This window comes from Triticum aestivum, chromosome 4A, assembly GCF_018294505.1.
Source record: "Triticum aestivum cultivar Chinese Spring chromosome 4A, IWGSC CS RefSeq v2.1, whole genome shotgun sequence".
Lineage (NCBI taxonomy): Eukaryota > Viridiplantae > Streptophyta > Magnoliopsida > Poales > Poaceae > Triticum > Triticum aestivum.
Window position 1 is genome coordinate 703,076,398 of NC_057803.1, and position 8,893 is coordinate 703,085,290.

At 41.7% G+C, this 8,893-nt stretch overlaps 1 long non-coding RNA gene across 1 annotated transcript; it reads left to right on the top strand.

Annotated features, from left to right (window-relative positions):
* Nucleotides 1–3,837: 3,837 nt before the first annotated feature.
* Nucleotides 3,838–7,222, top strand: LOC123083232 (uncharacterized). Its single transcript, XR_006439252.1, has 5 exons — nt 3,838–4,146; nt 5,219–5,346; nt 5,977–6,042; nt 6,246–6,335; nt 6,885–7,222. It is a non-coding gene; the product is annotated as an uncharacterized lncRNA (long non-coding RNA).
* The last annotated feature ends 1,671 nt before the right edge of the window (nt 7,223–8,893 follow it).

Below are 8,893 nucleotides of genomic sequence, written 5' to 3' on the forward strand. Positions count from 1 at the left end.
TTCCTCGTCTGCCAGGAGGAGAAGCAGCTGCGTGCGGCGCGCACAGCCACCCGCGGCCACCTCCTGCTTTTGTCGACGCCCGGGACGACTCCAGCTGACATCACAGTGATGTAATGCTGACATCCTGATTCTGGATTTAATTTAATTCAGTAAATTTCAGAAATTTGCCTAAACTTCTAAAAATCATATAAAATCAACCGTAACTCCAAATAAAATAATTTATATATGAAAAATGATCAGAAAAATCCAATCTATCCATATGTACCATTTTCATGCATGTTAGAATAACTTATATCTGCTGTTTAGCACAAATCATATAAATGGCATTTAAACCTTCACAAATGGAGTTTGCATTTGAATCTTGGATTCAAACCAACTTCATTTAACCTGTTGCTAGTTGCATTAGCTCAAATCACAGCATATTGACATGTCATGATCATGCATCATATTGCGCATTGCATTGATTGTGTTTCCTTCTGTGATACCGGTATTTGTCCCCTCTCGATAGACGTGATACCGACGATGAGTTCGATGACACCGATGAAGAAAGTATACTATTTTCAGAAGTGCCAGGCAAGCAAAACCCCCTTGTTCATTCCGATACAATCCCACTCTCTCATTCCTGCTCTCTTTTACTGCATTAGGACAACACCGATTCATCCGTTACTTGCTGCGGTAGCTGAACCCCTTTATCCTTTGCATGACCTGTCATTGCCACGGTAAATAGATGAAACCCACTAGCATGAGTAGGAGTTGTTTGAGCCCTGAGGTGCCTACTCATTCATGCTTGTTTGTCATGCCTGCTACTGCTTAGAGTTGAGTCAGGTCTGATTCATCAGGATGAGTCGGAGGTGTGTAAACATGTCCTACTGTGTGTGAGCTAAGTGTGTGAACATGATTTGGTAAAGGTAGCGATGAGAGGCCATGTAGGAGTACATGGTAGGTTGTCTCATTGAAACCATCCTCAGGAACTGAGTTCTGTGTTTGTGATCCATGAACAGTTACTACCACACATTGGGTTCCGGTAACTCGACCCCTCTCGACTTATTAATGAACATGATCTCTATCTAGGAGTTGCAACTAGTTTCTGGTATTTGTAGGTAGTGTTAGTAGTCTACCAAGTGGCACCCGGTACAGGTGGGCTTGGGACAGACTAGGCACAGCGGCACGGTGTACAAAGTGGCACCCGGATGGTGGGCTTGGGAACCCTGCTCACATCGTTTGGGGCCGTGAGCGATACCCCGGCCGGATCTCCTTGCGGATGGAACCCGAATAGGCGATAAACCTGGATGAGAGACTTGTGTGGTTTGTCAGGCCGTGGCCGACACCCTCGCTGGGCTTCCGCTTGAAGGTTGCCGAGTACATGTTGTGTAAATGGCGGTAAGTGGTGAGAGCGTGTGTGAAGAAGTACGCCCCTGCAGGGTTAACATCATCTATTCGAATAGCCCTGTCCGCGGTAAAGGACTTCTGGGTTGCCTGTACAGTTCATAGACTAGTGAAAGTGGATACTCTAAAATACGCAAGATAAGCGTGAGTGCTATGGATGGCGTTCTCGTAGGGAGACGGGAACGGATCCATAGTGGTGTATTGATATGGTGAATATGTGGACTCGTGTGCGCCACCTCAAAAGAGTTACTTGCAGTCGTAGTTCAGGTTAGCCACCGACTCAAAGCTGGCTTGCTGCAGTTAAACCCCACCACCCCTTTGTTGATAATGGTGCATATGTAGTTAGTTCTGATGTAAGTCTTCCTGGGTACATTTGTACTCACGTTGCTTAAATTATGTTTTTTGCAGAGAGACTTCAGTCTCGCTAGTAGTTCCACGTGGACTTCGACGTTTAGCTTGTTACCTCAGCTATGATCTTGAGCCCTCGGCAGGATCTAGTAGTTAGTCAGGCTTCTCAGCCTTTTTCATTTGTAGATGTCTGTACTCAGACATGTTAAGCTTCCACTTGTGCTTTGACTTGTATGCTCTGAATGTTGGGTCATGAGACTCATGTTTGTAATATCTCGCTCCTCGGAGCCTATTGAATAAATACTTGAGTTGTAGAGTCTTGTTGTGATGCCATGTTGTATTTGCACATATCGAGCATATTGTGTGTATGTTATTGAAATGCTTGGTATGTGTGGGATCTGACTATCTAGTTGTTTATCCTTGGTAGCCTCTCTTACCGGGAAATGTCTCCTAGTGTTTCCACTGAGCCTTGGTAGCTTGCTACTGCTCCGAAACACTTAGGCTGGCCGGCATGTGTCCTTCTTCGTTCCTGTGTATGTCCCTTCAGGGAAATGTCACGCGGTGTCTACCGGAGTCCTGTTAGCCTGCTACAGCCCGGTTTACCGGATTCCTGCTAGCCCAGTTGCTACAGCCCGGATTCACTCGCTGATGACCGACACGTTCGTTGTTGGGTCATGTATGCCTGTCCCTGTAAGTTAGTGCCACTATGGGTTCACGACTAGCCATGTTAGCCCGGGTTCTTTGTCATATGGATGGTAGCGGCACCATCATATACGTGAGCCAAAAGGTGCAAACGGTCCCGGGCCAGGTAAGGTGGCACCCGTGGGAATACCGTGCGTGAGGCCGCAAAGTGATATGATGTGTTACATGCTACATCGGTGTGACTTAGGATCGGGGTCCTGACATTTATCCTATAGGTTCTACTTGGCACAAACACTAAACAAAAGATAAAAACACATCTAAACAGAAAGTAGAAACAAAAAACACTAAACATGAACAAAAACAAAGAACATAAAGAAAATTGGGTTGCCTCCCAACTAGCGCTATCGTTTAACGTACCTAGCTAGGCATTGAGATTTCAATGATGCTCACATGAAAGACAAGAATTGAAGCATAAAGAGAGCATCACGTAGCATGTGAAAAACACATCTAAGCCTAACATACTTCCTATGCATAGGCATCTTGTAAGTAAACAAATTATCAAGGCAAGCAAAAACTAGCATATGCAAGGAAGAACAAAGAGATGAAAGAAATCTCAACATGAAGAGAGGTAATTTAGTAACATAAACATTTCTAAAAACATATTTTCCTCTCTCTTAATAACTACATGTAGGATCATAAGAAAATTCAACAAAATAGCTATCACATAAACTATTTTCAACACGATCCACATGCATGCAAAGTTCACACTCTTCCAAAATAGTGGGATTAACATTAACTAAAGTCATGACCTCTCCAAGCCCACTTCTATCAAAAATTTCGTAAGATTAATCAAAATCCAAATAGGTGGGATCTAAAGTTGACACTCTTCCAAACCCACTTTCAATAATATTCCAAACACTATTATCAATCTCATATTCATCATGGGGGTTAAATAAATTTTCAAGCACATAAGAAGAATCACCCCAGCAAATTCATCTTCATAAATATTGGCATCATGGCCACAAGAATAGAAAGCATCATGTTCATCAAGGGATATTTCAACCAAATCATCGGAATCATCATAATCTATAGATTCATGCATATCATTATTTTCTTCGAAAGCAACGGTCATTCTTTCAATAAATTCTTGGACACACTACAAGAATACCCTTTATAAAGCAACACACATTATACAACATTTTGGCTATACGTTGTAAAAGTCACAGTAGATACACAAATTGAAGGTTGCAGATATCCGTTGCAGATTTGCAGCTCTTACCCTATCGTTGGAAGCCCTTAAAAAACCCTATCGTGGGACATATAGAAAAAAAACAAAGGAAATGAGAGAGGGGCGTGCAAGAAACAGAGCCCCCGATGCTGGTCTCTCCCAAATCGCCGCCACCAACCGCCTCGTCACCCTCCTCCTCCCACCTCGCCGCCGGCCCTCCCCTCCCCTCCTCCCACCTCGTCGCCGGCCCTCCCCTCCCCTCCTCCCACATCGCAGCTCCGGAGACCCACCCATCCCTCTCAGCCCATCTCTCTGTTGACGCAGCTCCTCGTGCGCCACCTGCGGCGGCTGATTCAAGCGGCGGCCGGCGAATCCAGCCATCACGCGAAGCACAACCCGAGGTCCCACCTCACTGCGGTGCCCTCCCAAGCGGCCAGATCCGGCGCTCGCGACCACCAAAGCCCACCCGCGAGCTTCCCCCGACGGCTAGGGTTTCAGGAGTAGGCTCCAGTGCCGGTGGCCATGTCGGCCTCTTCTCGCCGGTGAGTGAATCCGCTTCCCTGGCTTCGTCCTCTCTCTCTCTTCCCCTTTCTCTAACCTCTGTTCTTCTCTTCTCCTGTAGATGTCTAGGTATGCACCCCCGATTCTGTTGCAACTAATCCCTGTTAAAAAGTTTGCCCCCTATGCAATTCATTTACGAACACTGATAGGCCTGCAGACTGACTTCAGATCTCCGTTGATTTACATTCATGCACTAATTACTATTCTATTAAAATAGTAATTATTAGATATCAATGGAGCATCGGAAAGAATGGAAGAATATTGAGCACCCGTATTGTGAATTTGTGATACTTGTCCGGCTGAAGAAAATGTGGATCACATCATATTGAGATGCGCTCTAGCTCACTTTCTGTGGAGTAAGTTGATGTCTTGCAGCAGGCAACAAAATCCAACTCCTTGCTGGACTTTGTACGGACACTAAGATCTGTTAGTCCACACGGGTTCCTGCTTTTGCTGCCTGTGTGGTTCAGCTGTGGAAAGTGCGTAATACTTGTGTCTTTGACGGTCTGTCAATGCCACATTTTGCTTCTCGCCTTGCCATCACGGAGATGATTCAGCTATGGTGCTGTAGATAGAAGGATTGCTCTCTCAAGGCCTTTCTTCAGCACCACTCGGAGCTCCTGAGAAACATCATTTAGTCAGGTTTTAGTCTAGAGGCCTGTTCCCCTTCCTCCCTGTTCTTTCTCATATTTCTGTTCCTCTTATGCGGTGTTTGAACCGGCATCTTTTGTACCAAGACAATTCTCAGACCTCGGTCTGGCTTTGGAATATATAAGGTAGACTGTGGTCTACCTTCTTATCAATAAGAAATAAATCAATGGAGCATCATTTTTTTAAATCTTATACGCTGCTAACTCATCAATACTTCATAGATTAGTAGGTAATCCTTTCAAATTTTTTTGATGTAGAGAAGCACTACTTCATATATGCGGACCGCATATTAAATAGTCTATTGCAAGAGTTGTAATATTTAAGGAGGGATCCTGTCTTTATAGATCTCTGTATTGATGAGTTACTAATCAATGTTTTTTGTTCCAATTTCACACTTTTCAGAAGTCTGATGGTCAAGTTATTTAGGTCTAAGGTAGTAGCTTGCTAATGGTGGCTTTCACGTCCAGCTCAAATACTAGAGGACGTGGACCTGTTGGAGAAAGCACGTACACCTTTGGTTTAGTGAGCAGGTGAATTAATAATTAATGCACAGTGTTTCTTTTATGATGTTTCTTTGACGGTGTTGATATGATTCAGAACCCTGATAGATACTAAACTCCACGCCTATTAATGTACTGATTGTTGTACGCAGTTACTATTCCACACAATTTGGATTACTAGCTAAATACCCGTGTCTTGCTATGGGATAACAAACATTCAGTTTCATGAACACGCCAAATGTGATACACTGTTACTTTCCAGTTGTATTCCTATACACTGACGTCCTTCTCTTCATTTGGTTTGAAAAGCTATGATGCAACGTTAAATTCCTCAGTCTTGCTAGCTCCTGATAGCATGCAGTTATTACGTACGCACTTGGGTCAAGTCAACGCAGAGGATTCATCTATACCAAGTACTTATCTACTAATCTAAAAAAAGCTACTTATCTACTACCGCTGTACATCATAATGAAAATAGAACTGAATCCCGGTACCCCACTTAGATGCAACCTACACCTGTGCTTTATGCATGTTCATGTGCAAACATTCAGATACTAATGCTTGCAGCAAGCACACACACATGTACACTGGCAGCGGCTCACTGTTAATCATCATGTTTGTCATTTGTTAAGTAGAGGCTCACTATTTGTTTGTGTGCAGGTTTCCAAAGAAAGAAATACTCAATGCCATTCAATGGCTTTCAATGTGCCAGTCTCTACATTCATAGTAGGTCACTGGGTTTTACCTGCAACTAAGATTATTTCTGTTATGGTGATTATTTATTTATTCCTTTATTTCTTACATTAGCTCTAACCAGTTTTCAGCCTCCTTTCCCGCTCTTATTCAACTATTTATGTACTCCTATCTTGCCAATGGTGTACCTATTGTTGTGTGTAATTTAATGTGAGGCATCGCACTCATCCGTTTAGGCACTATCGAGATGGAGGCCAACATCATGGATGGCTGGAGCTGCGAGTAGATTTGTCCAAGATATGTTAGTGTTTGTAGTCATGGTTCTGGTAATTGTATATGATCTCCATATCTTAACTGTTTTTGAAGACGAAAATGCAAGTTGTTCTTCTTAGATGCTCTTGCCTTTTTGATTCATACATTGCTAAACTGACCATTGACATCTCACCACTTTGATTCATAAATTGCTGAATTACCCACATGAACTCGTGCTGTCATGGTTCATAAATTGCTGAAATTCCCATTAAGTGGCTTCCACTGTTCCATATGAGCAGTGTCTGTTGTGCTTTTAACCAGTCAACTAAGTAGGTACTATGTTATTAGTGGCTTGCTTTTAGGCCACAATAACATCTATTTATTTTTCTCCAAGTTTGTTTATGTTACTTTTGTCACCTGAAGTCGTATATTGAGTTGTAAGGGAATACTTTCAGATCACAACTTTTCTTTGTAATAGTCGTAATCTAGCCGACCAACCAATTATTCAGAAGTAATGACCCTTTGCAAGAAGTAATATTTCTTATTTGCTGGGCAACCTGGCACTATTTGCATCATGTCAATGCATTGAGTATTAACTGTTTATTTTGTTATTTTCTGTGTAGATTCAAAAGATATATTGATGCTTATATGGGTGTGTGGCAAGTATACTGCGATGATGACGATGATGTTCCAGTTAACGATGATGACGATGATGGGTGTTTTCAGTTGTAGTTATGATGGGTGTTTTCAGTTTTACTTAAGTTGTAGGGATGATGTTACTGTCAGATGATGTTCCTCGGTTAAGTTTTAGTTAAGTTGTAGGCATGTTGATGGATGCTTTCAGTTTAAGTTTCGTTGTTAAGAGAATATTTAGATTATGCATCGCATTTGGATGCTATTCCTTATGTAATATCAACAATTGTAATCTCACTATTTTTTCCAATATATGATTTCTTCCTTTCGTGTGTATATTTTTTCTTCTGACTTGATATAAATTCTTATCACCATTATGTGGAGCATTAATTTATTGCTCGCAAAATATAAAATATTATTCACATTTTATATGTAAAACACCTGAAGCTTTGCAAATTCTTTGTTGCCAAGCAATGAGATTTGACTTCCTGTACATTAACCACCAACGTATATTGAGTGTTGTAAAAGTCGGTTTTATGTGTTGTAGCCTTGCAACGGTTCCTTTTACCAACGGAAGTATAACCGTTGTATTATGCGCTAGCGACACTGGATAAGGCTACGCATCCCAAACCGTTGGTAAAGACCCTAACAACGCATATATAGACTTTTAGATACGGAAAAATGCGTTGCTATAGTTGGGGTCTTGTTGTAGTGACATAGACATTATGAGCAAAGTTTTCATTGCAATATTTAAGTATGACGGAATTTTCAGACTTGTTAAGAGTAAAATCATACTTTTCAATCAAAGAGACAAGTTCATGAGCACCCTTAAAAATGACAAATTCTTCAATTTGTTCGATATCTTAGTAACTATAAACACCCTTTGCATAAGAAGATAAGATTTCATTATCATTGAACTCACATAGGTAAGGAAGGTGTTTTTTAGGGTTCTTAGAGCAACAAGTAAAATCAAAAATTTCACAAAGATTCCAAGCATAGCATAGCAAACTATTTATATGATACGATAAGACCTTCCCCTTTTCTGATATATGATGACGCACAAAATGAGCATGCTCATCTAAAGATTTCCCATCAACTAGGCTAGTTGGGGTTTCAGCACGAGCGCATAAGGATCGAAGATGATCCAAGTAGAACACTTTAAGTGGATCCATATCAATAGATTTTTAGCAAGAAAAAATGCAAGCACATAGAAGGCATATGGAGACACGAGCAAACAAAAAGACAAGCAAAAGAGAGGAGAAGATTGGGAAAGAGAGGGCGAATAAAACGGCAAAGGTGAAGTGGGGGAGAGGAAAACGAGAGGCAAATGGCAAATAATGTAAATGTGAGGGAGATGGGTTTGTGATAGGTACTTGGTATGTCTTGACTTGAGCGAAGACCTCCCCGGCAACGACGCCAGAAATCCTTCTTGCTACGTCTTGAGCTAGCGTTGGTTTTTCCGCAAAGAGGAAAGGGTGATGCAGCCAAGTTTAGCGTAAGTATTTCCCTCAGTTTTGAGAACCAAGGTATCAATCCAGTAGGAGGCTCCTCAAAAGTCCCATGCACCTACACAAACAAACTGAGAACTCGCAACCAACACAATAAAGCGGTTGTCAATCCCTTCACGGCCACTTGCGAAAGTGAGATCTGATAGAGATAGTATGATAAGATTAATATATTTTTGGTATATTATGATATAGATGCAAGAAAGTAAAGATGCAAATAAAAGTAGATTGAAAGCAAATATGATAAGAGATAGACCCGGGGGCCATAGGTTTCACTAGAGGCTTCTCTCGAGGGCATAAGTATTACAGTGGGTGAACAAATTACTGTCAAGCAATTGATAGAAAAGCGAATAATTATGACGTTATCTAGGCATGATCATGTATATAGGCATCACGTCCATAACAAGTAGACCGACTCCTGCCTGCATCTACTACTATTACTTCACATATCGACCGCTATCCAGCATGCATCTAGAGTATTAAGTTCATAAGAA